This window comes from Athene cunicularia (genome assembly GCF_003259725.1).
Source record: "Athene cunicularia isolate RWA chromosome 4 unlocalized genomic scaffold, athCun1 chr4_part2, whole genome shotgun sequence".
NCBI classification, from domain to species: Eukaryota; Metazoa; Chordata; class Aves; order Strigiformes; family Strigidae; genus Athene; species Athene cunicularia.
Genome location: NW_020799099.1, coordinates 23,270,714 through 23,298,574, shown reverse-complemented (window position 1 = coordinate 23,298,574; position 27,861 = coordinate 23,270,714). Strand labels below are relative to the sequence as shown.

At 41.5% G+C, this 27,861-nt stretch overlaps 1 protein-coding gene across 1 annotated transcript in view; it reads right to left on the bottom strand.

The window, feature by feature from the left end:
• GPRIN3 (GPRIN family member 3) overlaps positions 1-15,483 on the bottom strand; it is a 63,940-nt gene extending 48,457 nt beyond the window's left edge. The window contains exon 1 of the mRNA XM_026847992.1: positions 15,462-15,483. The gene's annotated coding sequence lies outside the window, so the exon portion shown is untranslated. The remainder of the gene's footprint in view (positions 1-15,461) is intronic.
• Between the last annotated feature and the right edge of the window lie 12,378 nt (positions 15,484-27,861).

Below are 27,861 nucleotides of genomic sequence, written 5' to 3'. Positions count from 1 at the left end.
ACCTCTGCATCTTGTGCATGGATGTGAAATGGTTGCCCTGTTGCAGGGTACCAGGGTTGGTCTGCCACAGCTCTGCAACCCAGAGTCACCTGGCCACCAGGTTTTGCCACCTAGACATCAATTCTGAGGACATGCTTCTGGTCGTTTCTGGTTTGTAACATTTGAACCTGGTTTTTCTACTGGGTGATGATGGGGTCAGGAGCAGGTCCCAGGGCTAGACATTTCATGCAGTGCTTGAGCCATGTTGTACTTAATTTTTTCCAAGAAAATGGCACAGATGACCTAAACAACCTGATGACCTTGGGCAACTTGGCCTAGTGGAGGATGTTCCTGCCCATGTCACGGGTGTTGGGACTAGATGACCTTTAAGGTCCCTTCCAACTCAAACCATTCTATGATTCTATGATAAACTCAAAGTGACTGAAGGATTTGGCACCTTTAACACTACAGACTGGGATCTCTCTGACATTAGGGATGCTCCTAGAAGATGAATGAGTCTTTTAGAATTAGGCTGGATGTACTGCCCTTTGAAACATTGGCTAAAGTTGAAGTTCAAACTTTTTTAGTTTTTTAACTGCTTGGCACAGTCCAGCCTTGTGTAAGGGAAGACTATTCAAGGGAAAAGAAGGTGCAAGAAGATGCATCCCATGCTAGGAGAGATAAGACAAAGTCAGCTCCTTCTCTGAAACTCATTGGGAATTTTGTAATATCCCAGAAGGAGCAGAACTGAGTCCCTAATAAAAAAAATCAGCAACCCAACCTCTGAAGAAAACCCAACCATTAGAAATGTCTCACAACAACATTAGAGTCCATACAGTTTTCAAACGTTTAAATTTCTGGAAAATTTCCTAGTGAGGCCTCTTCTACACACTAAATGATGTTTGTGAGGAAACGTTGCATCTGTGTGTGGGAAAGTGAGTTGGATACATTCACATGGGCAGTTCTGTCAAATAGCCTCTCACATGTGCTGACCTTTGATGAGCCAGCTTTAACTTACTGACTCTTCAGAAGTTAAAGAAAATTATGAAGTGTATGGAGACAAATGAGTTAATTTCAAGTCTCTCATACAAAAGAGATATATTGTGTTTGTAGAGTAATCAACATGTTTTTCCATATGTCAGCAGTGTGTGGATTTTTTTCTTGTGCTGCATGTGCTGTTTACTGACTCGTTTTAATCGTGTTTCCACAGAGGACAGCAATATGCTTGCTTTCTATAGCCACTGAGTTCAGACTTAGCCCAGTCTCCTCCAGGACTTCTCCCTGCCTGTATGGTGCAGAAGCAAGGACAGCCATTTTGGACATGTAAAATAAGGGTGCACAGGGAATTCAACAGGGAGAAAAAGGCAATTACCTAAGATGTTTTTCTCCCTTTATATGGATTTTCTGATCCTCATGCAACCCAGAGGGCTCATACAATACAGGGCATGCAGCTGGAATATGTTCTTTTCTGGAGAACTAATGTTGATCTAGAGAAGTTCAAGCTCCTGGGGAGTCCAGGTGCATGCTGATGTAACCTGCTAGACTGGAACATTGTGCCTTCAGGTATTTAATGATTTTATCAGTGTCAACTATCAATCTCCCAATCAATTCCAGGGCATGGCTGGCTGGCAGGTAGGATGCTCCAGGTCCATGCCCAACAGCACTTTGGATGCAATCATCCTGTTGTGGAGGATACAAGAATTTACAAAATTTGATGGAGTTTTCTCCATGACATTTGGCCTAATCCTTCAGCAGAGGGATTTTGCTTGGGGACTGCCAGAAGGATGTGTGGGAGTATAGTTTCAGGGCAGTTTGCACTGGCCACAGTCCTGCTTGCCTCTTCCACCTGAGCTGCACGCTCCTGCCTCTCCCCAGACCAGCATAAACACCTTTGCCCCCACAGTGATCTGGACCAGAGGGCTAATCCAGGCAAAAACTATCACTCTCCATATTATTAATTTTAGCTATACGAGCTCTCCAAACCATCTCACCACAGTTGTGTAGGGCTCCCCCACCACCTCAAAGTCAACCCTCCAGATCACCGACTTGGCCTAAGCTGTTGCGCAACTGTATGTCCCGGTGTTTCTCTACCACTTCTCTTTTCAACACTGATATGAAACCCACTTGTTTCTCAGTTCTGTTTCAGAAGCAAGAAGTTTCTATAAATAAAATCATGCCCTTCTCATAATAAGACATCATACTCCAAGGTTTAATTCAAAAGGAAAGCTGGCTTTTTCAAGGTTTGAAAGATTAAAGAAATATTTTCATGGATCTTACCACATAGTGGTTACTATTGAAGCAGGGAACTTATAAAAAACAGTAACCCTAGAAAAACAGAATATCCTGGAAAGGCTGAGGGGTCCCATCATACATATATGATAGAGACTGTAAACTCATTTGGCACACATTGTTCCTTATTCCATGTTTGCAGCTTTGCATAAGGCTTTACCAATGAAACCTCATTCTCTGTAACAGGTCTGCAATGACTGCAATAGGTCATGGAGCAGCTGAACAGATGAAGTGTGAAGGTTTCCTGCAGAAATGAAGCAGATGGCTCTAGGGCCCTACTTACTTTTCTCTGAACTGTCACTGAAAGGAAAGTGTCTTTATAGGATTCACCAAAAGCTTTTCCAGCTGAGAACTTCAAGTGGGTCTAGCACCCCTGCAGGACAACCTGATAGCTTGAGCATACCATTCAAATTTTACCCACAAAAGTGAAAGTTTTGAGCTTCTTCCCTTGAGAGGAACTTCAGGTGATGCCTGATTGGCAGCCTGCTAGAAGTAAACCTTAGAAGCCCTAAAATCTCCAGTTCCACAAGCAGTACATCTGTAAAGCACACACATTATTCATTGGTGTGCTACTCCAGCTGAATTCCAAAGCAGCTCTGTAACTGGTGCAAAATCTGGCTAATGAAGTACTAAATCAAGCTGGGCAAGTGTAAGATTCAATTCTTTTTTAGTTCAAAGCTTTTGCAATTAGGGATAATTACGATCCAACATTTATACTGCTTCTGTTTCAGTTTGCCTGCAGATGAGATTTGGGTTTTGCACACATAATACTGTTTAGTTGCAGTAAATATTTCAGTAATAGTATAAGTGCTCTATTATCATGTAGTAAAAATCTGTTGCAACATTTATTTAGTAATAGCTCTGAAAAAAAAAAAAAAAAAAAAAAAAAAGAAAAAGGCCCAGTCTGCAAATGCATGAATGGGTTTGCAAGAACACTGTTTGCTTTTTCCCTGTAAGCTTCTATTGCTGCAGGGAAATTTGATTTATGAAGCCTTGAGTCCATGTCTGCTTCAGACCCTGGCCTGTTGCTTAATTTAACAACAAGGTATCGGCTGTGGATTGGCTGCCCTGGAGCAGCGCAGTGGTTGGGCTCACTCTTGCTTTCCCTTGTGTAAGGTCACTTTCTCCACTAGCTTGAATGTGTGATGCCTTGCATACAAATGGACACGAAAAGGCAAAAGCCTGTTGTGAAAACTGTCTGGCTTTTTGGTACTCATCAACAGTATTCAGCTTGTTGCAACTGAAATGACACTCCCTTACTCCTCCAGTCTTATACCTCAAATCTCCCTTTAATCTCACTGTTTCTGCAAGTCTTTCCCCTCCAACCTTCTTGTTTTTATTATTATTTTACAGCGCCTCTATCCAAGAGGCTTTATCTTGCACATGTTTTGGACTAGAGACAGACCATCTGAGCTCCATACTGTTCAGTTCAATAGACCAGAAGGAAGGTGACAACAACAGCCAGTATAAGTATCATATCATTAAGCACATGTAGTGAGATGCAAGTGACTCTTAAGTCTTACAAATTCACATGCTGAGTGGCTGGAAAATGGAGATCTATTAGGTAAAAAACAAGAAACAGAGACCTAAAGGCCTAAACTATAGCTTTATTTTTTCCAAGGTGTGTCTCTGTGATTTCAGAACATCAAGCAAAGTTCCCTCCCATTTTCCTTCTAGCCCCTTAATGTATATTCTTTCTAATCTATGTCAGTTTAGGTCTGGAGTGCCAGAAATCAAATGGGGAATATGGTCCATTAGAAAAATTTGCATTTATCAGATGATAGAGAACAGAGATAAAGCAATTTTTAATGTCCTCTTCCAGCAAGTGCAGAGTTTACATCTCTTTGAAAGTTGCTGACCACTTTGGTTGAATTAACATTTTGGTTACTGACTTCAAGAGCTGGCCTGTTTGACTCTGCACCATATGCCTTTCTGGATATACATATATACATATATATTGTTCAAATGGATGAAAGCTGTATGGAACTCCATAAGCAAAGCAGAGGCATTCTACAACTGTGGGGCAGTCCTGTCAAGCATCAGGCGCATTCAAGCAAAAAAAAAGTCTCAAGAAGCCATTATAATGAAATCTTTCACAGAATCCAAATATAGACATTTCTGTCAGTTCCCTCATTAATGAATCAGAAAGAAGAAAACACAATTGCTGTTTACACAGGAGTCAAATCAAATCACCCAACCTTTATTTAGAATTCGTTTCTGCTATGACTTTTTCCATAGGCGACCTTTTCTACGCCAGGAGAGATCTTTATAAAGAATTAGGCAGGGATAGGGAGAAAAAAGAAATGAAATTATCTTGCTGAAGTGATAATTAAGCAAGACAAGGGCCATGCAAATAATGTATTTTCATGGAGCTTGCAAAGGTCTGTGCATACTCAGTTGCCTTGGGCAACGGGACAAACTACACGATGCTCTGCCCCTTCTACAGCCCTTCCTGTCCCTGACATCAGCACAGCACTGTCATTAAAACTGTTGTAAAACATAGACAGGGCTGATGGGCTGGCTGAGAGAAGCTGTGACAGCTGCTTTGTGTGTGCCACTGGGTTTTATCACTCCATTACAGGATAATAATAATGATTAGCTTTGCCTTGCTCTCAGAACGGAAAGAGGTATTTTTGCTGAAAGGAAATAAAAACTTGGTTTGGGCATCATGGCAAGATTTCAAGAATCAACAGCATCCGTCAGCACAACCCTGAGTAGTTATTCGAATCTGTGTTACAATACAGCTAGCAGAAGTATGAGACAACCCCTGACCTGAAGGGCTCATGGCTTAAAAGAAATGAGGGACACGATGTGGAGGGGGAAGCCATTTTTAGGTATGTTAATGCACAGTCCTAACTGAAATGCATGCATGCATATGAACATTTTGTATAGAAATATAGGTCAAGCCGTTTCTAACACTGTCAGATAGCTCCCACTGGCGGGACACTGCTCAACCCTTTACACATGCCAGGTTGGTTGCCCGCTCAGCAGGGGATATGGCATCTCATCCAGGTTCTTTGAGCCATGTGGCATAAACCAAGCTCTTCCTGTTATCTGTGTGTAGAACCAGGAGGTCCCAGTGTAGCTCCTCTGATTCAGTCTGTGGTGTTCATGATGTCCAAACTGCCAACCTAACTGACCCCCCCATCATTTATCTCCTAGATTGACAGAAATGTTGGTGGAGAGTACCCAACCATTTCTCTGCAATAACACCCTTCTTGCTTTAGTGGCCTTCTTCAATTCTTCCTGCTACCTTTTCCATCTGCTAGAATGCTTACAGATAAATGTATCTTCAAAATCCTTACAATCACAGCTGACAATGCACCAGGATATATATAAAACACTCGGCCTTTTCAATAAGGCAACTGAATAAGAGACATTCATAATGTAACCTGTCACACAGCACCCTGGTTGACACTGTCGTTCCTTGCATTAAGAGACACACTGTTCAGAGCTAGGGTCTCTTCTCTCAGGGATTTTGCATCAGCCATCAGTGAGCATCTGCCTCCTTTTATGATAATTTCTTTAGTAGCTTACACAGCAATTTTTCAGATTGTGCTAAACTGTAAACAAATGCTGGACAAACTGATCTGGATACTGAAGCCAGATAACTGCTGAACTACTTTTAAAGCTCTTTTTTTTTTTTTTTTCTTTTTTCTTCAGCCCTGAAGTGACCTTCCCAAGTATGTTTAGGGAACCCTAGCTCTTTCACACACCAGCTCCAATCTCAATCTCTGCCACAGCACCCTGTAGACTGGAGATTGTGCACTGGGGTTAGACACAGGTCTGAAAAATGGCAGGATCACATATACATCAACCCCTAGTAGGTAGTCTACATAAGCCAAAAACTATTGCTTTGCTATTCTTTTCTACTAGTTATTTCCCTAGTATAAATGTTAGCAGTCTGTGTGACAGATCTAAATGTCTTCTTTCCAATAATACACCAACACAATCTTGATTTTCTTATTAGTGGCCCTGGAAGGTTGTTAACCTCATGGAATGCACAGAGTGGGCAGTGCATGAGGAAGAGAACTGCAGCAAAAAACAGGGATTTTTTTTCTGGTCTTAAAGCATTAGAAAATGAGCTAAAAGTTCTGGGTCTGAAGAAGACTTCCTGTTTGATGCTAAGGGTATAACACAAGAGACATACAGAGATGTACAGATTGCACAGATAATCTGAATTCCTGTATTTTCTGAGAGCTCAAAATTTCAATTCTTGTGCTCATTAGTATTGCTTTTTAAACTTTCAAACAAATGTGAAATGTTCTAGATAATTATACCTGTCAACTGCATATACTGGTAGGTATTCTGACAGCTCCTAGGATCTCTCTCTTCACTCCTGCACTTAAAGCGTAAGTAAAGGTCTGAATGCAAACACACCAACACTAAATGACCTGAAAGTATATCCTGGTATATGGACACATATTTTGTGGCTTGTCTTGGGCCAGGGTCTACCATCTTTATTTAATTCAGGGCATATCTAGCTCAGGAGATAGTCCAAGTGTAATCATTTTTTCCTCTGATTTAAGCACAGGGGGAAAGAGATGTTTTTAATGGAGTATTCCTCTCCATTAAGATGAAAACAGAAGTACTCAGCAAAGCAAGCACTTTAAACCATATTGTGGAATCATGGTTAATGATAATTGTTCAAATCAGATTCTCAGCTTTCCTCACAGGGTACCAGCATAGGCTACTTTTCCCTCAGCAATTATCTCTAAGCAAGCTTTATTTTTTTCTGCCTTTAGAATTTTGTTTCTTATTTTAGTGAGAAGTTCCTTGAGCAAGTATTTTTCTGATCTTATGAAATGTCAAGATTTCAGGAATCCTTTCTGTTGCACATGCAACAAAACCATGGGCTTTTAAAGACAGAGTACTTTTTGGAATAAAATGAAGACAGTAAAAATAGCGGACAGAAACAAAGACGGCTTTCCTTTTGATCAAATGAGCCTCAGATATGAGACTGCTCTATGATTCAAGAGACCCAGGTTTTCTTCTGTCAGACTAAAAAGGGATTTGAGATTTGTTCACCTCCTTTGCTATTTGGTAGTCAGCCCATACTGCTGCTCAGCTCCATCAGCTTCCTCTTCACTGACCACAAAGATTATGAGCAAGATGTACCCTGTGCCCTGCGGTTGTATCACGTGCTGGTATGTAGGCCATCTGAACTTCTAGCTCTTTTCTTGTCTGATTCAAATTAGGTAGCAGTGATGACTGAACCACCCAGGGCTTTTTGATCTTGGGGCAATGGATATTGTTTCAGTATCTGCTGGTGGAGTTTTTTTCCTTTTGTATAGTAAGCTTTTGCTCCAGAAGCACTTTAATCTTTGTCTTCCAGACTCCTACACATATTCCAGAGTTGATACAATCCCTGTGTGCAGGCCATATCCAGAGAAGTCTGGAAGAGGACTGACTCTTCTGAATGGTTCATTTCCTAGCAAAGCTGACACTTCTTTCCAGCCAAGAGAGAACTGTGGGTGGGTTAAGCCACGAGGCAGGTAATGTGTGAGAAACTGAGAGAAGGAGAAGATTATAGCTTCAGAAGATACTAGCAGTTCAAGATCCTAGAAGGCCCTGCCTATGATTCACATGATGAGCATAGGATCTGACTGCACACTCTTGGTATCAGTGGAAGAGCAGCAGCCATTCCTCCGTGGGTGTGTAACGAAGTCAAATATAGTTTGGGAGTAATCCAAAGATATCACATTAATTGCTCGGTGTTACATCTGCTTGCTGTGCAGAGGAAGGAAACAGCAATTTCATTAAGCTTTTTGTGCAAACAACACACCTCTTTGTCTTGCTTAGCTCTTAAATGTTACTCAAAATTTGTTGCCTTCTTCATATTTCATTTGTATAAACTGAACTGTCGTTTTGCAAAAGGGGTGCTAGCTTCCATTTTGCAGTCATTAGCATTAACATTCTGTTTCTGTTCCTAACAAGACAAAATGTATGTGGTCCTCATGATTTGACTTACAAGTTAACAGCATGAAGTGCAAAAATATGGTACTTTATGAGTTTCAAATTGTAACAATCTTCATAAAGCATCAGCAAAAAAATAACACAATACTGACCTATAATTACTTAAAAAATATAATTTGTGGTAGAAGCGCAGAACATTTTGCAATGCAGTGACTTTTTAATACCCATGGATATATTCCTTTGGGCATGCTTTGAGAAGCATAATTTTTAACAGCCAGACACTCTCACTGGCAGAGAAGGTAGATGGTTCTGTCATGCAGAGACATGGTAGATGAGCCACTACTGGCAGCAGAGGTACAGCCTGGACAGTTGGACAGAGTCTGCTTGGTTCAAGAGTGATGTAAACACCACCACTGTTTTACCCAAGATCAAAGCTGCCTCTCTTTGCCTTCCTTGGTTAAAGGAATGCAGCTCTTGCTTAAGCCCCAGCTGCTGCTTGAAGACTCAACTTTTTTCAGCCTTTAGATATACTGACACCAGGCATGACCCATATGGTTCTTGTCCATGGTGTGCCTCTCCAGCATCAGGTCCTTTGCTATCCTTTCCAGGCTGATGATCTCAGGGTGTCTCTACCTGTCAAAGCTTGTCTTCCCTACTGTATACCTGCAGTTTGTGCCAAGTCTTTGCTGCCTTCACCAAGCATCTGACTTTGGCCCTTTCCTTGGTTACTGCCACCAAGGCATTTGAGGGCTTTAAGATCACCTTAACTTTTGACCAGTGCTGACGCTCTGTGTTTGCCATTTCCTTCATCTTCCCATGCAATGGCAGCTGCACACTGTATTTGTTTGGAGAGCTGGAGAAAAGCCTAATGCAAAAGTGTAAAAGCTGCCTTAGGGATTCCCAGTGTCTATTAAAGTGGATGGAACCAGGCATTCCTATCTCCTAGACATTTTAAAAACCTGCTTTAAGTGCCTAATCTGTCATGATTTCATGCACTTACACTGTCAAGAACAGCATTAGAAGAGAAAATTGAAATGGGTTTCTAACCTGAGAATACTTTTACTGTTTCCAATGTCAGCCTGATGGCATTCAGAGTTGTAACTGCAGACAATATGCTGCAATTTCCCTTCCCTGTGCTTATGGGATTTCTTAATCCTTAAATCTTCACAACAATTTTTAATGGAAACCACAAATTTTCCATACTTTTGAGCAGAGCTTTATTCATTCATGAAAATGAGAAATTTTTGATGCTTTCTAGGATTAGTCAAAATTTGAAAGTATTGCACGTTAATACTATTTGTTTTGAAATTGTGAATTTTGGTGACAGAAAGACGTTTGTGAAAGTTTTTGTGCTAAAAACAATGGGCTACAAAGATGATTGTTATTTCAGTACTCAAAGATGAAAAGAGAAAAGAAAATAACATGCCTTCTTTGACTACTTCTACTACTTCCAGTACGAAATCTTTAGCAAAGATCACATGAACATTGATTCAGAAAACAAAAATGTATCTACGTGCTTTACCCATGCAGTTAGCACCATATCACTGCTGAGGCTTGCCTACCTGTTTTCAGAAACAGATTGTTGTTTGGCAATTTGCCTTTTGCATAATTACTTTACAAGAGAACCTTGAGAAAAAGGCCTAAATATTTTTTATTATTATTATTATTTTTACTCAAACTGATTTCTAGGCTGTAGTTGCATGATCCTTGATGCCATAGCTGTACAAATAGAAACCAGCTGAAAGAAGTTGAACTGAATTAAGACATTACACATAGTTGTGGCATCTTAAAATGTGATTTAAGATTGATAGTTTCTTCAGAATTAGGCTTAATTAATTGCAGCCAAAGTAGTTTAAAAAAAATAGTCTCACAGCCAGACACAACAGTTTAACCATATGAGTAAAATTATGCCTTGACCAGGCTGTTGGTCCATGATAGCTTTTTTCTAGGTAGAAAACATGGGTAGAGAGGACCTCAGAAAAACTGATTATGCAAATCATGGGGCACCTGGATCTTTGTTCTGATCCTTTATGGTCTTTCTTAGCTCATCCACCCCTCTGCCCTCTCCCAGCTAATCCTGTGACAGTTGCTACCCAGTTTACAGGTGACTGGCACAAAACCAATTGACCCAGTATAACCAAGGGAGATGGACTGGTAGGGCAGTTCCACGCCGCGGGCAATCTTAAGGCCACCTTCACTGTGCTGCAGATCAGCAGAAGGCAGGCTCAGGCATGGTCAGAGTGCACCCTCTGCAGCAAGCAGAACCTACATGACCAACCAGGCGGGGAGGTGAGGAAACCCATCCCTCAAAGCCTGCAGCTTTTGGTGCAGAGCTAGACACTCGGACTTTGGCCAGATGTAATTTCAACAGGTGGTTTTTCAGGGGCATTGGGGAAAGGAATCAAATCGGTGATTTTATGTGTTGTTTCTGTTGTATTTCAACTCCTTTAGCCCAAGGAAGGCAAAGGTGTTTTGTGATGTCCTTCATCACTGTGGGCAAATGAAATATAAACAACAACGATCACAGAATCGTCTAGGTTGAAAAAGACCTTGAAGATCATCCAGTCCAACCGTTAACCTAGCACTAACAGCTCCCAACTACACCAGATCCCTCAGTGCTATGTCAACCCGACTCTTAAACACCTCCAGGGATGGGGACTCCACCACCTCCCTGGGCAGCCCATTCCAACACCCAACAACCCCTTCTGGAAAGAAATGCTTCCTAATATCCAGTCTAAACCTTCCCTGGCTCGATTTGAGGCCATGATGTATCTGATTGCAATTTTAAAAGGAAACTGTGGAATGTTTCTAGTCAGATTTAATCTCATTGGCTCTTTTTTTTTTTTTTTCTTTTTTTTTTTTTTCCTCCAGAAAGTTAGCAGGCAGTGTTCCTTTTTCATATACTTCCCAGAAAATAGATCACTTGGTAGCATTCATCTGCAGTAACTCCATAAGCCTGGCACTGACAAGCAATATGTTAAAATATGATGATGAAGATCAATGTAAGGCAACAGATGCTAAATATATACATCACACATGCAATCTCTGCAAGAGGGACTCCAGCCTTTACATGCCATGAACACCCAGTTGCCATCCTCCCTCCCATCCCTAGGCATAATAAGGGGTACAAACAGGGGCATATTAATTTGATAACAGCCTTGTTGGGTTTATAACTTTGGCTCCACACCAGCTGCCTGTTATTATTCTGGCTTTGCAGCAGGGACTGTTAGAACAGAAGAAGAAAAACCTCTCAGTCCTAAAAGTTCACAGAGAAAAAGGTCTTGGTTTGATCCCATTTTCCCTTTAACATTAATTGCATGTTTAGTTTTGATGGGCAGGGGGCCAAAAAGCACAATAACAGCTTCTACCATGAGAATGCCAAGGAACAGAATTTAAAACCAGCTTGTTCTTGTTGCTTGTGGCAGTGAAAATCCATGACTATATCTCAGTTCTTGTCTCCTCATCTTGGATGTGTGTTACAGAATAACCTTGTCCATCCTGAAGTGCAGATGAAACAAGGATGTAGATACCCATAATGCTTGAGACTATCTACACAAATGTGGCAGTTTGTAAATGCTGCAGTTTTCCCTCACTGTTCTTTTACTACCTCTCTTCCCCTTAGCACTTAAGATACACCAACCTCTGGCTCCAATCAAGAAAGGTCAGTGAAGACCTGATACATTAATTTTTTGTTTGAAAATGTTTATTCTTACCCTTTGCTTGTTCCAGCAAATATAACCACTCCACCCAAAAAGAGACCAAGTTGTTTGAAAGAGAATGTGCAGGAAAAGTGAGCACATTTTCATTTGTTTATCCCTCATCAGAAAAGGGATTTGTTTTCCAGTTTTGGTATGATACAAACTGATGCCAGTAATCAGTTCTTCACACTTCAGAAAAAGTTAGGCTTAAGTCCATAGCGACCCCAGTTAGAGAAAGAACCCTGATATAAGACAGCCCAAGAAAGCCAAGCATGAGGAAAAGGTGGTGGGCTGGAGAAGGGAATAAGAAGTGTCAGTGCTATAGTTCCTCCTCCCCAGAACTGACCTTAGTTTCCCAGAATCTGTTGTGCTTGCTCTCAGGGACTTGATAAAAACTAGAAGATGTCCTGTAGTTGCCCAGATCATGCCGGTTTTACATCATGCCCAGAGAGATCCCTTTGCCCACAGATCAGCTCACTGTAATGCCCAAGCAAGTCTGGAGGACCCTATGCCTCCACCTGTGTCTTCAAAACAGGACACAGCTGAACCATTTGCAAAGGTCCTGATTTCACCTTGGTGTTCCACAGCCACAACCCCTAATGCAAGTGGGAACAAGCTCATTCAGAGTTGTATTTTTCCTTCTCAGCATATTTTATGTACACTTATTACAGGATAAGCTCTTTTCCCTGCCACAAGTGTTAAAATAATTTAATCAGCAGTCATCTACTATATAATTTCCTTCCTCCTACCAGCACTATCCTCCTAAGGTCCGAAGTCAGAAAAGTTATTAACCACAAACTTCATTTAGCTAACTAAAATAGGATGAGATGTTTTTATTTGTATTTGTTACTGCAAAAGTAGTAACAATTTTTCTTGTTTGTTTTTGCAGTGACTTAAGGAGAAACAAACAAATTCTTTCAAACATGTAAAAAATACCTAGAGAAAAATAACAATAATTACACATTCAATGTCAAATAAGTATTAGCTCCCCATATCCTGTATTTCATGTTCTTTAAGTGTTTCCATTTTTAAAGACTGTTCTTAAAATAAATCACAGAATCACAGAATCGTCTAGGTTAGAAAAGACCTTGAAGATCATCCAGTCCAATCATTAACCTAACACTGACAGTTCCCAACCATACCCCTAAGCACTATGTTGACCCGACTCTTAAACACCTCCAGGGATGGGGACTCCACCACCTCCCTGGGCAGCTCATTCCAACACCTAAGTGCCTAAATGTGGATAAGTGGTTCCTAGAAAATACTGTATTTGACTTTTTTTTTTTTTTTAAAATTTCTTTGCATGAATGGCCTAGGGACAACTGTTGAATTTTCAGCTGTGAATGCAAATGTAAACCTATCCCAGCTTACAGTTTGAATGTGTACTATTTGCTCCACCTGTTCTATGTTTGCAAAGTCTATCAAATGGCACTGTTTAGGTTCTCTGGTTGTCTGGCAGAAACATGGAAAGGTGAAGAAAAAGAAAGTGATTTCAAGGTCGCCATATATCCTTTCTCATTGTTAGATATGTAGGGGAACCACAGCCTGCCCAAAAGGATTATAGAGGTTTTGAACAACACATTTAGAGAATAGAAAGAAAATGGAACAGGGGTCTTGATCCCAGTGAGACTTATTTCATCTATGGGAGAGTGGACAGTTTGAGGTTTGGGTGCCTGCTTCTACATTTTCTGGGAATCTCCAGGTCTCTGGTTTCTCCTGTCCACTCTACCAGGGGGAACTACATCTTTTTCAGGCCAAGAGTAAGCTTGCTTATCCAGCATGCTGAGCCTCCCAGGATGCTTGCTGTATTGAGTCAAGGACGGAAGACATTCCCTACAGGAATAGCATCTTAGCATAGTTATGTTTTGTAGTCTGAGAAATCCTGGTAGAAGAGGTGTCTGAAATGCTGAAAAATCAATCCCAAACAGGTAAGGCTCAACATTAAATAAGGCACTTACATGCTGAAGACGGGAATGTAGTGGCAAGCTTTAAAGGAAAAACATGAATTGCATGGTCGTTTGGGAAGGGAACAGTTTTCTTCCTGGCTGTGCTTGTATGACATCCGTCTCTTGTCAGATGATCTGTAATACCACAATATGGCTATATGGGAGCAGCGCCAAGGTTGGCAGAAGGGGTCTAACATGCAGAGCATGGATCCTGCTCTGAACCCGCCCTAGGTTCCCTGAGGTTTTGATGAATGTTCATCCCAAAGTGTTTCATCATTTTGTTTACCTTTTTCAGCTTGGTGCCTCTAATGTTATTGCCATGGCACTGTACATCTTGAGCTTCTCCAGTTCTCCTAGCATATCAATTTGAATTATGGAGATCTCAATCACTTTGGAGAATTTGGCTTGGGCAGAGAGCCTGTTTACTTGAATTGCTGCTGAATCTATGCTTGGTCCACATCAGGGTTGCACAACCAATAAAAAAAAAAAACCCCGACATGCAAATTTCTCTAAATGCCAGTTTACTTGGAAGCATAAATTAAATCTGGATACATGCATTGTCAGATTGATAGGCTCTGCTGCAGGAAAGAGTAACTTTCATTTTATGGCAGTATTTGCTTATGAATCTAGCGGGAGACCAATTCTTTGTCTCACATTCTCTGCCAGCAGCCTTGTGAAGCTTTGACATTCTCAATGTTCTTCATCTTTCTGGTCAAACACAGAGACTGGCCAGGGCTCGGGAAGTCTAGCAGAAGGCAGAGCAAGACATAACCTCAGCCAAGTGCAGCCAGATCTTCTGCAGAAGTAGGCAAATTCTACTTCTCTTCCCCTCCTCTTTGTCTGATGTGATTTTAAATGTCTGGAGTTAGGAGCAACCTCCAAAGGTACATCCATGCTGCATTGTTGCAGTAGGGTGGGAAGGAAGATGACAGCCAGGTTGTGCTGAACAAACAATGTCAAGCAGCTCAGCTGACACAGTGCCAAGTCACACACTCTGCTTGGCACTGTGTAACCAGAAGCACAGTGAGTTTCTACAGCTAACTAGTTGCCTGCAAGGATCTCCTCTAGCTCATTTTTCTATACATTATGCAGTGTGCACACATCTGTCCTATGTTTCTGCAGCCCAATTTCACAAAGGGCTGACATTTTACAGTGGCTTTGTGGTGTGGGGAGCAAGTTACTCCAGAATATCATAGTCTGCTTTCATTTGTTTGAGGTCAGGTTCAAGCAACATGGATAAGCTACAGTTTGTCTCATCAAAATGAGGAAGGGAATGAGCAGTTTAAAGTCTTTGAAGGCTGAAGAAAAAGAGTATATAAGCAGTTACACCCTTTGGCGGCTTTTGTAATGGCAGGTGAAAAAATTACTGTCCTCGACAAGCCCCTTTCTCAGCACTCAGAACCATGCCCCAACTCCAAAGTAGCCCATAATAAAAAACAAAACCCCCAAAACCAAACACCCAGAGTTCATTCTCAGTCACTTAATTCTGGCACTATTTTAATCTCAGAAATATATATAGGAAGAACCAGTAATGTTCCTTCATGAACCCCTTGCTTCCACAAAAGCTAGCATTAAAACAAAGAAGGCAACGGTAAGAGAAGAAGTAAAAATTTCCTTCAGGAAGCCAGCCCACCTTCTGAAGCGGTACTCCCCGCTTCCTTCTCCAGAGCTTGTTTCTTCTGACAGCATACCGTATGGCTTAACAACTCTGCAAATGGTGAGACAAGTGTGCTGTAGAGCAAAAAAAAATATTTCCTTATAGCCATGTCAGGCTGTCACTCCTCTGCCTCCCCCACTGTTAGGAGCTGCTAGACTCTCCCAGCCATCTGGTGCAGGATTTGAGGCTTCCTGCTGATAACCCTGGCCAATCCTGGCATTGCTGTGCACTTGGTGTATGAAGCTGAGACAGGTTTTGAAGTGTTTGTACAAAGCTGGAAAAGCAGTGGAAAGGCTGCAGGAAAACGAGTGGGAAGGTGTGAGGTGGAAACAAGACACACTGGTGATGCAGGAGGCCTCGGCACACGTTTCCCCTTTGTATGGGATAAAGGGCTTTGCCCTTGAGTTTAGTTGTCATGGGACGCAGCCATAGGAGAATAAGGTGGTAGATGTCATGCTCCTCTTTATTCCCTGCTGGGGAATGGAAATGCTGACAGATTTCCAGAGAAACACAAGGACTTGAAGCCCTTTGGATGAGGAGGGTTCTGAGAAGCCATCTGCCTCAGTTTCCTCTGCCAATGCCTCACTGTTGGATGGCACTCACATGTGACAGTTGGAAAGCTAAAGAAATTCATATGTGGAGTATTTAGACTAGCATGCCAGAGACTGGGATCAGAACCAAGATGCACCTGCATAGTTTCACGGGCAAGAGTGGATGGAAGTCATTGCTGTACTTGTGTCTGTCCCTGCTGCAATCTGCTCTGACCCCAAGTTACACTGGTTTGCTAATGCTAAGAGCTGTAAGACAGGTGTTAGACTACTTTATTTATGCTCTCTTTTTCATTCCACTGGCATTCAAGAATCTATCCCACTGAATAAATCATTAATTTGGCCATGTTAGAAGATGTCTTTTTCCCCACAGACTCAGTTCTGTGATCAAAAGCAGAGAACACTCAATTCCCTCACAGATATGTGACAGCCACCTCCATCCTAGGTCAGGTTCTTTGATCCCAAACTGCCTACTCATCACTGTGAAGGGTTGTGCACATGCTGCCTCATAGTCACTGGGATGAGGTCTTAGCCAGCCTTAGAAAGCCCTGCAGGTTCCCAGAAAACCATATAGGTTTTTTTAGTGTTATTCTAAAAACTAGAAGTGCACTGTCTTCAAAGATGTTATACCTGGGTAAGGGTCCCACGAGCATGCAGCCCCTGGTTGGGTTGGGGTCAGTGTGTTAGGCTATCATGAATGGCCAACATGAATACCCCAAATAAATATTGCCTTGAGTGAGACATGGGCTGGGCTTTCTTCTGTACATTATTACTTAGCAGGTACAGTTTTCATACAAAGTGACTTGACTTTTCCTTAGTGGGAATGATAGTATGTCAAACAGTTATTTAGTTATCAGTATATGAATTTTGGAAAGATGTTAGCTACAGGTAAAGGGAGAAATATCTTAGAGCTTGTAGAAAAACTTGAAGCTAGTAAATTGTGAACAACTCTCTCAAATACTTCCTGTAATATTTTTAGTGTATGTAGTAGATGTAATAGTTAGCACTACCACAGGACTCCAAGGAGAAACATCCCATCTTTCCACAGGCCATTATGCAATTGCTTGAAAATAATCAGTTGGAGGTATTCTTTTCTATTTCCCAGTAAAATGTTGATGAAATTATTTACTATCTTCCCACAGTTCCAATTATTTTCCTGTCTGTCTTTACAGGCTCTCTCTATGTGCAAGGCATTTTATTCCTGCATCTCCACAGAGAGAAGAACTTATTGGTACATGCTGCACAGCCCCATTGACTTTAGTTAGCGGCCATGACTTAGGTCACAGTAGCTGAGGAGGTGTCTCACACTACAGACATCTTTGCACCACCCAACTGCATGCCCGTGGAAGTCAAGAGTAAAGAGTGCCCATTAATTTGAATGCTATTTTAGTCAGACTCTAACGAATTTACTACCTTGGTCCTATTCAGGGCAAGATTGCATGGACTTCAGCATGAATTCGCTTCCTGACTGAGGAACAAATAATACGTGCCCCATTAAAGCTACAGTTACAGCAGCTCTGAGACAAATACACAAGAATCATTAACAGCACAGAAATATTTGGGCTGTATGATATGACAAAGCTGTAACATGCAATACAAAGTCTCCTGAGACACGAATCATGTTTACAACTTGAGCAACCCCAAGATTTTCTCTGCACCAGCCCCTTCACACAAGAAGCAACTTGCTTTTAAACGTATCCTTGGAAAATCATGAGAGGGAGTCAATAGATAAAAATGTGTTTTGCCTTTCTTTACTGCTGTTCCATCCATTTTCTTTTATAACTAAGTTAGCTGTTGCTAGAAAAATAACGACAATAATATGCTGTTCTTTACTACCTTCAACCTCACCTTGTGACTGGTGGTTAAGGCATCCAAAACCAGGCGTGGAATTGATCAAATCACAAACTTCACGTCTGAATAGATTCAGGCCTAGGCAGCAAAGCTAGTTGTGGCCCAGGTTTTGACCACAGAAATGTTGCATTAATAGATCATCCAGTAGTTATACACTGAAAATCCCAAATCTCTTTCTGCATAGTATCCCAGATTGAAAGAATAAAAAGGCTGTCTCTTCCAAAAGAGCGCTTGCTTCTTAGAGCCTGGCATAAAACAGAGCATACATGAGTTTTGCACTAGAGAAAGAGAGTATGGAGAATCATTTCAGCAGGGAGGAAAATAAGACATCCTTTCTGTGACATAAAAATTCATTTTATTACTTCCTACAGTTAATGTTTAGGGAGTAGCTACCCTATCATAGCAAGTAAGAGTAAATATAGAGAAATATTTCTCTGTATGTGATATCTGCAGATCACTATGCTCGTTTTTTTGGGGGTTGGGATTTTTGTTGGTTTTGGTTGTGGGTTTTTTTTGTGTTTTGTGGTGTGTTTTTTTTGTTTTGTTTTGTTTTGTTTTGTTTTGTTTTGTTTTAAGGCTACCATTTCTTGCTGATATTTTTTCATCTCAATGGTCATTTGCTGGTTTGGCCAGCAAATTAAAAAGATTAGCTATACACTCGGCACCTTTAAAGGTCACTTGCTTAGCCAAAGTTATTTGCACTACAAAACTGTTGTGATTGTTCCAGCATTGTGCCTGTAATAATGTAACAAGCGCTTGGATAGTATTATCAGCTAAAGAATCATTCAAGATTATAGAACAGCTTTTGATTTTGCAGAGTTCTGTGCTTGGAGATGAACTTCTAAGAAAATCTCCATGATTTACAGAGATGAAAGAGAAACCTGGTGATCTCAATTCATTTTTGTATTGTGAGAAGTTGGCTGCACTGAATTCCCTAAATATCTTTTTATTGACTTTAGGAGAGACAGGGTATAATTTCTTGATACTTTATATTTCTTAGCATTAAAAATTCCCACTGACTGTGCTGTGGTGAAACCCCCTGGAATCCAGGGTAGGTGATAAAGGAGACTGCTCATTTGTCCCAGCAAGTCTCAGTCCTATCTTCTGTTCCAAAGCTCTCATCAAGTATGATGGCAGGTCAGACCCTGACCCAGAAATCCTTATGCATGCCCACTTTGGATTAGCTACTATTTATAGCAACAAAACAAAAATATAGGTATAGGTGCATTTCCTTTCTCTATTGTTTCTAAAACTAGGTTGTATTTATTTTGAGAGCAGAAAGAAGATCAAGAAGTATCTCAACTTCAAAGAAAATTCTGACATTTCCTTTACAGAACATCCATTTCCTAACAATACATGGAGACAGTGCTTTTACAGATGTGGCTTTGGATCAACACATTCACACTCTTCATCTCACTCTTCATCTTCCTGTGCATATAAAAGCTCACGGCTTAACAGGCAGCTCAGTACCTATAAATGGCTATTTGTTATTTATGGTGATTATTAAATGTCCATGTTTTCAGATCTATTACGTATGCAGTGATGTAAGGCTTCTATTTTAAAGATAATATTTATTTATCATACCAGAAGTGGCCAATGTCTGGAAAGGTTATATCGGTAAAGTAAACATGAAGCACTACTGAACAAAGTATAACCTAAATGGTCTGTTTGCATTCAGTATTGAATTTTTAATCTCATTTCCCCATTTTGTTACAAACAGTAAGGGGAAAAACCAATACAGAATCCATAGGAAAAAAATCCAGAGCACTGTACACTGCATAAGAGAGAAAAAGTCTCTTCATAGGTTTCTGCCTTGTTATTGACAACAGTTTGTTCCCTGCCAACAATGGTAAGAGCAGCAGGGCTTGCTCTGAGTTCTTCTTTTCCTGTTTCTAGCCTAGCATGTTTATTAGGGGTGAAAAAAAGGTGAAAAGGAGGACAGGAAGGAAAGAAGGACTTTATAGTGTGTAGGTTGCACATTACATAATAAATATTTAACACCCTGGTACCCCATAAAGTCTGTGTTCCCAGGCAGCTCTGCTCCCTTGGGATGCAGCCAACAGATAAGGGAACATACTCCACTTTCAAGTCCCTTCTTATACAGCCCTGAAGGTCAGGGTAAATGAGAATTGGAAAAGCCAAGCAAAGGGTGGAGAGAAAGGTACAAGAGGTTAGCTGATCTAGAAAGGCATGGGAAGTCACACTTAATTTCTGAGCCCTCTGTGGACTTAGTGCAAACTCTCTGCAAAATAGTCCTATTGTCTCAGAAGACTGTGAAAAGAGAGCTACAAGCCATGATGACTGTACCAGGCAGCTAGAAGATTAAAATGCTCCTGTGCTTAAGTCCAGGAGAAAACACTGTGTGCATCTAGTCTAACCTCCTTCATAACACTTGCCACAGAAATGTACCCAGCGATTTCCACATCTTCCACTTTGCCACTGGTTAAAAAAAAAAAAAAAAAAAAAAAAAAGAAAAAGAAGTCTTAAGTTGTATTATTGAGGTTAAAACCAATGCAAGGTCATTATTTTTATATTATTTTTGTAATGGCACAAGGAAGATAAAATTGGCAACTTGCAATAGGAAGCTCAAGAAAGTGAATGTAGAATAAAATCCTGAAATGAAGATTTGCCGAAATCTCTGTGCAAAGCAAAGTTACCTGATTTCATGCACCTCAGTTGACACAACTGTCTTAGCCTCATTTTTCCAATGAGAGTCCAACAGCCAGACCCACAAACATTTTTATAAACAGTGAAAGCAGCACAAAGTAAAGAAGAACAAGGCAAATCAGAACTGACTACTATTGATTTTGTGATAAAGGCTCCATGGAGACCAGCTGTTAATTACCTTTCCAGAGGAGAGACTTGTTTAGCTTGGAGCCAGGGTTGTTTTTTTTTTTTTTTCCCCTTTCCTCTCAGGTACAATAGACTGCACTGCTAGGATTAGCATAGGATTTAAACTATAAATGTGCATTGGGACAGAGTTTTGATTATTCATCTGTTTTATTATGGTACTGCTAAAGACCAGGCAAGAATGAGGCAATACACAAAATAGACACTCCCTGTCCCAGCTGCTTTGCTGGTGAGCAACCCTTCCAGCAGACTTCAGCATTACTTTCTTTCCTTTTCTAGTCAAAGTTATGCCAAAGCATCATGCATCTGTCCATCTTGTTTCCCTTTCCACTGCTGCGTTTACATACATTAATGACTTAACCCTGCCAGGTAAAGAGCATTAATGACTTAACCCTGCCAGGTATAGAGCTCTCTTGACACCCACTGTCTTCAGTGTGGTGGCAGAGCGGGGAACGTAGTGCTTTGTCACTCTGCTTAGCTCCTTTCCAAATAAAACCACCGATCCCTGGCCATACAATCTGTTTGAGCTGTGCATGGTGGAATACTAGCAAGTAGGGGCAAATGAGGCTTGAAAACCATCTGTTCACTCACCAGAGCCTGACATGGGCTGATTCAGCCCATGACATGGCTGCTGCAGTGTATTCTGGCCTGCCCAGGTGATGTGAGCTGTTACTTACGGCAATAACAGGTGCAAAGCTTCCTGACAGAAGTGTTGTTTTTGAATCCCTGAGTCCCTTTAATAACCCCGAGAGGCGGCAGGCTGAGCTCTCCAAAGCCATAGACTGACTTCGTACATGAAACCTAGGCAATTATGGATGCAAAACAAAGCATGCAAGCAAAGTTGCGCTGTTCCTCGCTTCTCAGAATTACTGGGGATAGTGCACAGAAAGCAGGGGCATACACAACAGGAGGGTGACATTGTTAAACTTTGCAAACACATACGCTTTTCCCTGAAACCCTCTCAGCTGTTGCTAAGGCTAATGCAGTTTTGCTGGAAGCCCTGGTGCAGACATCTTCCTGGGTTTTTAGCCACCTTAAGAAAGGAGATCAAAGAGCAGGGACTTTGGTGGCTGCAGAGCACAAAGAAGTTGATCACTTAAATGACTCATTTTGTACAAAATCTCCCTATACAAGATTTAAAACAGGCAGTGCCTGGAATGACAGCCCTTACTAGTACTCACACCATCATTATCTGTGGCTTAAGGAAAAAAGCTATAGCAGATGCAGCTCTGTACAACCAGACAGCAGTAGACCATACAGAAAAACACACGACCCTGTTTTAAATTAGAAGCTGTAAGTACAAATGGAATATGGTTTTGACTCAAAGGCAAGACTGTGTGCAGTGAACTTGGGAGTCTTCAAACATCGCAACTGCTCACAGTAGACAGCTAGTCACTGTCCTCCTGCTTAGCATGCATTTCTTTATTTTCTTTGTGCTTGTATGTCAGCACATCTAGTGCAAATTAAGTGAACAGTGTAAACTAGAAACAATCAGCATGATGATCTTGGTTCACAATTCAGCTCATACATAAACAGTCTCTCTATCTTAACAAGCTGTCACTTGTTACAGCCAATGCAATCACAAATTAACGATCTCTGCTTGGTTTTGATTCCAGATCTATCATGCCTTGAGAAATACTACATCTAAAAATACTCTGTGTTAAGATCCCCCATGTGCTTCAAGTACGGTGTTCTAGAAACAATCTATAATGTATCACACGTTAAAGAACAGCAGTGGCCTTGGTGAAGAACAGTTTGCTCATTTGTATTTATACACGCTCTCAGCCTAGCAAAGTGGCCAAGGTGACTTTGGGGGAAAACGCTGTTCAAGTACAGCTGATGCAGTCTGGGCCCACAACTTTCTGTGCATATCAAAAGTCATTTACATATTCATTATCTTTTGATGAGCACTGCATGGTCAAGGGAAATGTACTTTCCCCTTTGGTGTATATCTCAATTTGCTCAGCCTTCTGTAAATCTCCTGTGGTCTGTATCAGAGTGAGTATAATTTAGTCCATTTACTGTATGGATTAGATCCTTTCCACCAGATTACTGTGTCTTTAACTGTAAACAAAATCTTTGGGGGGTCAGAGTGCCTGGTGGGGAGTTTGCTGGGGGCAAAAATATAATTGCTAACTGTTTAAATAAGACCAGTCCCTAGGACTTTTCTAGGAGATAAAAGGAGTTGCTTGTTCACAGGGGTGGAGCAGCAGAGGTGCCAACCATGGTAAGAAATAGATCCAAGAAATTCTGGCATCAGAATCTGTCCTCAGCTGAGGTCAAAAACCTGCAGCTCTTCTGTTCTCATGAGTGTGTTGTAGTAAGGTGAGAGTTGAAACAATTTGTGATCCACTGCTAAAAATGAGACAGGAGCTTCAGAAAAAAAGAGATGGGACTCACTAGATGAGCAAACCACTGCAAGTGAATTTGTCGCTGGAGAGGTCATGTTGCTGCAAGCAGGATGTGCCTCATCCTCTTGCTTTCCTGTAGTAACTCAAGGAGCAGCCTGGCTTGTAGCTCTGTAGGAACCATCCTTTGGCTCTCTCTCAGGGCTACTGTACAGGACAGCAATGCCACTTAGTGGCTTCATGGAAGCTGTTTTCTCATGAAAAAAGCCTGTGTCAGAAAACAAGGAACTCAACTGAATAGCAGCTCACTGCTGAATTCTGAGCATATGACTATTTGTTTAAAACAAAAATCCCAGCATTCTGCAGAATAAGAAGAATCAGACATGTCTCAAATTTTTCTTCTTCATCTTTTTCAGCTCTTACATAAGACATAACCTCCAGTGGGCCGTGCCCCATCCCTGAGTGAATGCCCAGAGCAGACAGCACCATCAGCCCTGGGAGGCTGATGGGGAGGCAAGGCTTTGGACAGAAAAGCCCACCTTGCCTTAAGAAGGAGCTCCAGTGCACCGGTGGAATTAGAACAATTAACCACAGTTAACCAGGAAAAGCATTCTCAGAAGGCAACTGGAGGCTGTCTGGCTCTTGCCGTCTGCGAGCGTGCTCATTCCCAGATTTGCCAAGGGACTGTGCCATCTAGAGGAATTCGATATGCATTTTTCTGTGCCTCTCCAAAGAGATCCTGGCTCTGCCAGTGTTGGCTGGCAAAGCTGCGCAGGGTTGCTGCTGGAGGACTCGAGCAGCGAGTCCTGCTCCTGGGCCAAAAGCACCTCTGGCAGCCGCTGTGTCTGGTGGCCCTGCTCCAACACAGCAACAAGGCACAGCAACAAGTATATTTTCATGAGTTATAATAAATGCACCACCCTAACAGCTTGATCATGGTTTTCTTTACTGCTTCAGTTTACATCCATGTCTGATTTATGGAAACAAGGGCACATCTCTACCAAAATACCAGGCTGCTGCTGCTGACAGAGATACCTGTCAATAGATGAAATGATGGCTTGATGTCTGTTTTGCTTTGTCACATACAGCATCACAAAGGGAAACACTGTAATTTCCAGCTACCAGCGACTACAGGCAGAGAGGGGCTTCATGGCTTTTGGTGTAAGGTAATGACAGATCACACTAATGCTAATTAACATTAAATGGAAGCTGTGGCCTACAAAGAGACACTGGATACATGGTGGGTGAATGTTGCTATTGACTGGCAACAGTTATTTAGTCTTAAAAAATGTTACGTTGCTGCAAGATCTTGCCTCATTCCTTTCCTGCTCAGCAACACCTCAGGCTTCATCTATCCCCTGAACTGGCCTGCTCAGCTGGATGTCCATAGCGCTGTCCTGCCTGGTCTGCCTGTCTTGGCACACATCTGTCTCCTCTGACTGACAGCCATCCAAAGTTGGTGGCCTGCCTATGGCTTTCCTTTGCATTGCCAGAGTAACCATGTGCTCTCAGCCCTCCACAATTCCTTTAAGCATTCTAATGCCTATGCGATTCTGACCAATAAAGAGGTGAACCATGTCTGAATAGAAAAAACAAAGTCCATCTTGTTTTCTGTAGGAAAAATGAATGTTTGCATCTCACCAGTTTGAAATCATCAGATGACACTTCTACAGCCTACTTCCTTTTTTGACTTGTCTCCAATTTTGATGACCTCTGCTCCTGATTTTCTCCCCTCTGATCTGTGGGGCACTGCTGTGTGGATCCCAGGAAAAGGGTCAGTCTCTTCTGGCAGGAGGTGACTGTTACCAAGTGACTATCAGAGTGCAATGTTTGTCATCAGAGCCATCACGTTGCACCATTTGGAGTCTAGGTACAAAAAAAAAAAGAGTGCAAATGAAGTGTTATTGCTACAAGAAGTAATCCATTAACATCATTTCATTCTGCGCTTTTAAATTAGCATGTGTTCGGGACACCACTTGGTAAGCTTTACTCTGCTTTCTGAGAAGTCATCAAAGGATAGCAGCTGCAAGCTGTAGCTGATAGTGAGCTAAGGAGAGTTGGTGCAGATAAAATAAGAAAAATTTAAAGCTTCATCGGGCATTTGAAATGGTCTTTACTGGAAGTTTAAATGGGCTTTACTGGAAGTTCAAATGGGCTTTGCTGGAAGTTTTAAACCTTCTTGATTCCTGAAATACATTTGAAAATATTTGCTCTGTTCTTAGAAGCTGAAATGCTGAAAACAAAAGCACCAAGGGAACATAGAAAAATTGTCCTCACACTTGGTTTTTCAGCTAGTTTAGGTGATGACCTTCAGACAAGGTGTCTCCAAAAGTTAAATATCAAGGGGAATATTATTAAGCAGGTTTAGATTTCACAAGAAAACCTAACAACAGCAGCTTGAAGGAATTACTCGTCTGGTCTCGTGTGGTGCAATAGTTTAGAAAACACAGCTTTGTTGTAGCTATGGGAGGAGCCCAAATATGCAGAGTTATTTCTTTCCTAACATGAACTCCTGAAACTTCAATGGATTTGACTGATCTGCACCAACCAAGGATCACCCATGACATTTCTATTTAACAAATGGAAAACACAGAAACAAATACATGGCTGAACCTGAATTCAGTAGTTTAGGTGTATTTTGTCAATACTCACCTCCACTTATTAAAAAACCCCAAATTCTGGAGTGAAAGATGTTGGCAAAACTCTTCAGAGTTATAACCTGTTTGATATTTATGGAAGAAAGAAAAGCTTTACCTTTGTTCCGTTGTTGGTTATCTGGAGTTTTTAGTCCACATGTCATTGCATCAAGTGAGAGGCAGCTGCACAGACTGCTCTTCTCTGATGCTTCACTATTTGGTTAGCAAGTTCACAGCAAATCTAGAGAGCTCTTCCATGTCCCACTTTCAAAGAGGAAGATGGTCTTTCAGATCCAGAATGAATTTACTTTCTCCTGGTTATCCAGCAGGTGAGGTCAGGGTGTCACAGGCTTGCACTTGAGAGGGCAGACAGCCCCACGGTGCCCAAGCGCTCTAGGCACTGGGTTGAAGTCTGTTTCTGACTGTCATTAACTGTCTGAGTAAGTCTTAGAGAAGTCACACCCCTTCTGTCTTTTTATCCATGTCCTGAGTGGGTAGGGGCATACAGCATGCAGGGTAGAAATGAGCTTTCGTTGCATTTTCTTTCCTCCTGGGACTTTCACAATGTACTTAGAATGAAGGATTATTTTTTTTTTCTTCAGTGAATGGCACAAACTCTTGTCCTGTCAACCTGCCCAGTTCCTCATTTCAGTGTTCACAGCAGGCAATAAGTGATGACCTTAGAAACAGCACCAAAGCTCTTCACATTTTATTCTAATCCCATAGTGTCTGAGACCTGCAGAACAAAGCAGATCATGTTTTAAGGTATAAAGGATTAGATTAGGCAAGTACTCAAACCACTATAATTTCAGCTGAATTCAACCCTGAAAAAGATGATACAGCTCCTCTGACTGTAGCTATTTCTGCCTTTCCCAAGACAAACACAGTTGTGCTTGTTCACTAGGGTGGATTGGTAAAGCAGGTTAGGTCAGTGCCTGCTAGGAAACAGCACGAGTAACTTGAAAGTCAAATTAGTAGACAAACATAATATATATACACATACATTTTTATATATGATATATTTATCAAAATTAGCCTGTGTTCTGTGAAAGAAGAATATGTAGAATGGAGGGACTACGTGTAGGAAAACAAGAAATTAAAATGTGGCTAAATAACTGGGTAAGTGCAGCTAAGTAACTCGTTCCCTTCTAGAGAAGTGAACAGAAGGGACAAAAAGTCAAGTCTCAAACCCTGGAATGTAAAATTTGTGCCCAAAGACAATTAGCAGACTGGTAATCAGGATCACACATCAGATCATACTTGTGTTTTAGTTGGCCGGTTGCTAACTTGCTGAGTGTCTACAGGCAAGTAAGCAGAGAGTCATACACAAGTAACAGGAGCAAGGCTTGCTGAGGGAAGAGGGCTTACGCCTCAGGTCTGGAGTTTGTCTGCAGAAGGTCAGCTCAAACACTTCTGATACAGCCTTCCTGAAAAATCACATTGCTTTTTCTCCTGCATTGGAGTCCCACACATTTTCTTATCTCACAGGAATGTAGGAAAATAAGTTAGTCACCTAGGCTAAGAAAAAGCAGTGCAGCACTTGTCCAGGTGCTAAGGTAGTTAACACCTGGGCCAGAATTCCTGTGTGGATAACAGGCATCCTTGAGGTACTGTAGTGGGGGGGCGGGAGGAAGAGGAGGGGATTTGTGGTGATACCATTTAAGACAAGTAGTTATCAGCAGTTAGCAGGTTAAACTTCCTTTTTTCTTTTTTCTCCCCTCCGTCCTGCTCTGAAGCTCAGAACCAAGCTTGCAAGCCCATTGCTGTTGTGATGCGGAGGAGGGAGGATGGACCGAGCTCCACCCCAGCTCCACGTACAGCACTGCCTTGCCTGTCAGCACTTGCTGTTCCGAGACAGAGGAGTCTCTGAGGAAATCGCTCCTCTTTTCAGCTGATAGTTTTCCAGAAAGGAAGTTTCATAAAAAGCAATTACCCGTGGAATTTCTTCCTTTAGCTGAGGGCTTGGCAGACAAATTAATAACAGGCAAGATTAGGCCGAAGATACTGTGCTAAATGGCCTGCTGCTTCATTTGTGAGACACTGTTGTGTGATTCTCTATTGACCATAGTATTCACTGCTTACCTGCAAATACTTTTTGACAGCAGTTTGGGCAAATCTATACTTCTACAAGGTGTTAAAGGGC